Source organism: Octodon degus, unplaced genomic scaffold, assembly GCF_000260255.1.
Source record: "Octodon degus isolate 3935 unplaced genomic scaffold, OctDeg1.0 scaffold00487, whole genome shotgun sequence".
In the NCBI taxonomy this organism is placed as follows: Eukaryota; Metazoa; Chordata; class Mammalia; order Rodentia; family Octodontidae; genus Octodon; species Octodon degus.
Window position 1 is genome coordinate 180,545 of NW_004525063.1, and position 5,904 is coordinate 186,448.

A 5,904-nucleotide genomic window follows, 5' to 3' on the forward strand; every position below is an offset into this window, starting at 1 on the left:
ATGATAAATAAATCCCGTAATTCTAGATTCTGTTTTGGTAATTAGCTGGATATAAGAGCATTAAGTTATACTCACCTGACTCCATGCATCTAACAATGTAGTGGGCAAGGTAAGAAGCAGCAGTATGTTACAAGATGACATACAGTTTTATACCAGAGCAAAACAAAGAAGGACTCAATCAGTGTGAGACAAGTTATACCTCCTTAGGGCCTTTGTTTCCTTTTTTAAAATAATTTCTTGAAGGTTGTAGCACTGCAGTGGCTACCTAGACGCAGTTGCCTGGACAGTCACAGTCCCCCAGTGAGATCACAGGGTGCCCTCGTGTCCTAGGTAATGGCAAAGTGCTGATCAGTTGCTACTGAGCACAGTTGAAGCAAAACAAGATGTCAGCAAACTCTTCAAGACAAAGTTTTCAAAACAAAAATAGAGTTGCAATCTTAGCAGAGCTGGACAAAGGAACCAGTCTTGAACAAATCATTCTGAAGCTAGCATTGCGCTCTCCAGGACCTCTCTGAGCAAGGATTTCCAGGATCATGTGGAGCAGCAGCGTGTTGCAGCCCAGCAGAGGGCAGCTTTGCAGCATGCTCACACACATTCATCTGGATGCTTCACAACTCAAGACTATGCATTTGGATATCTTATTCTGGTTTTACAGCACCTCGACACAGAATGAATTAAATATCTCTGATGCAAATGACTGCAATTCCAAAAGCCAAGGCTACTTTCATTCAGAGCTGTACAAATTGTCTTTCAGAATTTTGGTGAACTTACATGTTTTTTTTGCTTCCTTAAGAAAGTAGAATGTAAGTGAAAGCAAAGAGAAGAGGAACCAGGATGATGGAAGCATGGAAGCTGTATGGTTTGAGGAACTGAAGATGCTGTCACTTTTTGTGACACCATTTGTTTTTTAGCTCTAAATTTGATAGTCACATAAAACAAGCCTCCACACCAACAAGATGGGATGAGACTACCATCTATAGTTAGCTTTCAAGAGCCATTTCTAGTACTTACTTAAGAAAATAGTATTTGTTTAAAAAGGTAATCAGTAGCTTAAGAAATTGATATTTGTACTTTATAAGATTGACATTTTGTATTATCCGTCAGATTTAGGGTCAGCATATCATGCAGAAATATTCTTTGTGAACTCCTAACTAGTTCCTCTGTTGTCCATTTGAAAAGAAAGCCCAAACTAAGTTACTAACCAGTCTTAATTTCTTTTATAAACAAATGTCATTATAAATGATGCAACTAAATGCTATTAAAAACAAGAAATGTGGTGGGCTCAAAAAATAATTTTTTGCTGGTTTCTAAATCCTTGTAGTTGTCTATAGATTTTTTTCCCTTGAACTCTGTATACTTTTATTCAACTGTCTCATAAAGATACCATCTTAAAACTCAACAAGGCAGGAGGGTACACACTGATGGTATATCTTTCTCTTTTACTCTGTGTTCTAAGTTAGGGCTGAAATCACCTGGGGATAATTTCATTTTCTATGTCTAAACCTGTCAGTCTGCAACTGTAGTTGTGGGTGTTCTCTCTTTTGCCTTTCGCTGTATCCATTGCTGTATCTTCACACTATCATCTTAGCCAAACATTATTCATTAAGTTTGGAATATAAGATAAAAATTTCTGACTGTGCTGAAATCCCTGGGGACATCATGATGCTCTGTTGCCCGTTTCAGTAGTTCCACTTTAAAAAAAAAAAATGAGATGTACCTGTTGTGACTTCTTCATTCTTCCCTTCTTGGAAGGTCAAATGCTATGTTCAAAAGTTTGTTTCTAGTTTCTAGAGATGGGAACAGATCCTTTTCTATTTGGTATTAAAATGAAATGAGGGCTGGCCAGATAGCTCAGCAGATTACAGCACCTGCTTAGGCAGGCGCAAGGACTGGGGTTCTATCCCAGCCATGCCATGACAGCCCTGCTTCTGAGGTACGCTGAGATAGTGATTTGAGAATAGACATGGTGGCATGCGCCTGTAATCCCAGTGCTTCAGAGGTTGAAATCAGGAGGATCACTGTGAGTAAATAAATAAAAAATAAAATGAAATGAAATGAGAAGCAAATTTACACTGCTGTGATCTGTGGTGCTCAGATCGTGTATCATGTCTAATGATCCTATAAAGCACAGCTAGGAGAACACCATAATTCATCGTGTTTCTCCCTCCAAAAATGACAAGACAATGGTTTTGGTCCCCATATGGCTGGCTTCAAGACAGAACACCATGACAGAGGTACAGACAAAAAGCTTTTTACCTGACAGCGCCAGATCAAGCAGAACTTTGAAAAAAAATAAAGCATTTACTACTCAATCCTGATTTCCATAAGCCTGAAGGATGCAACCAGACAATGTTGCATGCCTGTCACCTCAGCAGAACTCATTATAGGAACTCACAGAGGAACATCCCCACATACCGATCTCACTGGCTCCTCCTAAACACAGCCCTCTTTGTTTCCCTCTGGAATCCATGGCACTGCCTATATGGCTGCCTCCTTGATCTACCACCTCTGCTCCTCATGTCCTCGAGGCTGCCTTGGCCTGTGTTCAGAGCTGGAGGGACTAGGAGGCTCTGGGGGAAGGAGACATTGGATGCTGTTTGCTGCCACACAAGACTGAGTCACCACAAGCTCACCTTTGCTTGCAGGCATAGGCTGCCACCAGCAGCTCTGGTCGCCAGTGCATCTTATCAGAGCACCAGCTCCTCCTCTTGAATGCCTGCAGCTATGTCAACCTGGAAATGTGGAAATTCAGCCACTGGCCCAATGGGAAGAGCTGGATGTGAGGCCTCCATCGAAGGGCCACTGATCAATGACTCGGGAAAGCCATCCCTAAGCTGCTGTCAGCCTGCCTGGTAACTTTCTACTCCTTGTCTGCTGACTGACTGGTATAATCTGTTCTGAGACACAGAATTCTTCACAATCTAATGCTGCAACACACAGACACCACTAACACACAAAAGGGAAATTTCAGCATTATTGTAGAACAATAGTTCTGTCCTTTGTGCCGGGGACTCTGATAGGTATAGTTTAATTGATACCGGGTTGTCTCTCTTTCTGGAAAGTTACATGGTGATGGGACATTAAAGGGAACAACTGTTTCACATATCTAAGCTTGCCTAGGTGTATACGGCCTCATGAGGAATTAACTGTACAGAACTGGCACATCTCCTGTGCCTGACTCTAGTGCAGAATTTCTTCTCCTGGAAACCACCAGATTACTTCTGACAAGAGGCCATCAGATGATGCAACAGACTTCAAACATGCTGAATGTGAAAAGAACAGATAGGGTGATGGTTTTCTTCAATATGATGCTCTTCAAAATGATACTGTCTGCCCCTGTGATAGCAAAGAGGCTAAGGACTCGGGAGATTGTGACAGAGCACTTAGCTAAATTCATAGCTGTTAAGGACAAAGCAATCAGCCTGTAAGGACAAAGCAATCAGCCTGTTCAGAGTCTCCCTTGAAGAAATCCATGAATGTGGTGACACAGACTGTAGCCCCAGTCCTCCAGGAGGCTCAGGCAGGAGGAGTGGAAGTTGAAGCTCAGCCTGTATAACTCACCAAGACCCTGCCTTTAAAGAATGGGTGAATGAATGAAAGCAGGCTGAGGATGCAGCTCAGTGTGATGGTCTTGGGTTTAGTCTTCAGTATCAAAAACATAACAAAACAAAGGAAAACCTAAGTCAAACTTGTGGCCAGATTGGGCCTACAAAAGGAAAGATTTTTATTTTCTTTCAAGGTCCTGGAATATTTCTCTTAAAACTGGTCACATTCAAGAATTTGTAAAGACCCAGTCCCACATGTCATGCTAGCCCCATCCCAAGGGAGCACTGAGTCAGCAAACTAATCCAGGTGTGGTAGCACATTCCTGTAATCCTTGTGCTGGAGAGGCTAAAAAGAGGAGGATCATTATGAGTACTAGCTGCATAGTGAGACCCTGCACCATATACATAAATGAAAAAATATCATAATGAACCTGCAAAGCTATCTTTCAATAAAAACCATAAAAGTGAATAGACAGGAGCAGGAATGTGGTCTCCCAAATGCTGCTCTCCTGTCACTGCTGCTTCTGTACACAGTGTTCTCATTTGTCCAATAACTCCATGCCAAGCACCAGAGTGACAGCTTCATTTAAATTGCTTCAGTACTGAGTGAGGCCTCCAGCTGAATGTGTTACACACAATTGTAACTCCAGCCCTCCAGGAGGCTCAGGCATAATAAGTGGCAGAGTGCAGCTTCCACTTGTGGAACTGAATTGCAAGGCTGAATGGAAGGAAGTCTGCAAATCATGCCATTGAAAAGCCCCTTGAAGAGTATAAATCAAATAAAGCTGATGACTCTGAATATGATATATCTTGGGGTTCAAGTAAACATGTTCATCTATGGAGTGTCTACTTTTCTATGTATTTTCAAGTGTCATTGACACAGACGCTTCCTAACTGAACTAAAAGCAAAAGCAAGCACACTAACAGGGTCTTTCCAGCCTAACAACTCACTACAGTCTGGAAGCCTGGTCTCCCAAGCTGAGGATGAAAAATCTCAGAGTCAGTGCCACCCTACAGCTCTGGGCATGCTGTGTAGATCCTTTGGTAGGAAGTTGGGTAAGTCAGCCCAGGTTGCTGTACCAAAATACCATGACAGGGCAGGATGAGTAACAGGAGTTTACTTTTTCTCAGTTTGGGAAATCTGAGACCAAGGTGTCAGAGTTGGGTTCTCCTGAGGCCATTCTTGGCTAGGAGATAGTGTCTCCTTCTTGGGTCCTCACCAGCTCATCACTCTGTGTGTGCCTGTCTCCTGATCTCTTCTAGTAAAGACACGTGTCATGCTGGATTAGGCCTTATCTGAATGAACATATCAATCAAGTTTGTTTTTCAGAGACCCTGTCTCCAAATCCAGGCACATTCTGAGGTCCTGGGACTTAGGATTATGGCACATGAATCTAGGGAACACTGTTCAATCCACAAAAAGTGGTCACCTACTCTCATCCTTCACATTGGGGCCCCTAAGAATGAAGGCTTTTTGAATAATTCAGGAAAGAATTCAAAAGCCATTTCTAGAGCTTACTCTGGAACTGATAAAGAGGGTGTTGGAGGTTTGAGATTTGACTAAGTCCCTATGGATCCTGGCTCAGTCATCCTGGGCTGATGTTAGGAAAGTCTGTCTTGAACACTGCTTGGCTCACCTGATCCAGTCTTCAAAATGGTTCAAAGGATGTATGTGTGCCTGTGTTTATAGCAGCACAATTTGTGATAGCCAAATCTTGGAAACGACCAAGATGCCCATCACCTGAGGAATGGTTGAAAAAGATGTGGTATTTTTACACAATGGAGTATTATTCAGCTATTAAGAATGGTAAACTGCAAGCCTTTATATTGAAGTGGATGCCACTTGAACATATACTCATAAGTGAAATAAACCAGACACACATGTGTCCCAAACAAGCGGGTCAGTCAAAGAAGGTCACCTGGGAGAGGAGCAGGGAATTGAGGAGAGGACAAAGGACAGGAGACGCGAGAAATGGAGACAAGACAGGATTCTGATCAAGTCTCATTTATTCAGGGGAGGTACTGGGTATATAAAGGGAGTGTAGGGAAATGACATCGGCGGGTAAAAGGAACGAGTAACTAGGCAACCAGACTATGACAGGAAGTCCCACCTCTGGGGCAAAGCAGGAGACTTATGGGAAATAGGCAGGGTAAGAAGAATTCGGAGCTTAGCTCAGCAGGGGTAGGGGAAAAGGAACCCGGAAACCCAATTGCAATAAGATTGGAGGCCTGGAGTTATTCAGCCTCCCACACACATGGATAAATATTGTATAGTTTCCCTAGTATAAGAACTCAAAAGAAGAAATAGAAATAGAAAGGTATAATACAAGTAAAAGGAAAGCAGGATCTCAAGGACTAA

At 42.5% G+C, this 5,904-nt stretch overlaps 1 pseudogene; it reads left to right on the top strand.

Annotated features, from left to right (window-relative positions):
• The first annotated feature begins 383 nt into the window (after positions 1-383).
• Positions 384-673, top strand: LOC101580228 (annotated as a pseudogene).
• Positions 674-5,904: the final 5,231 nt, after the last annotated feature.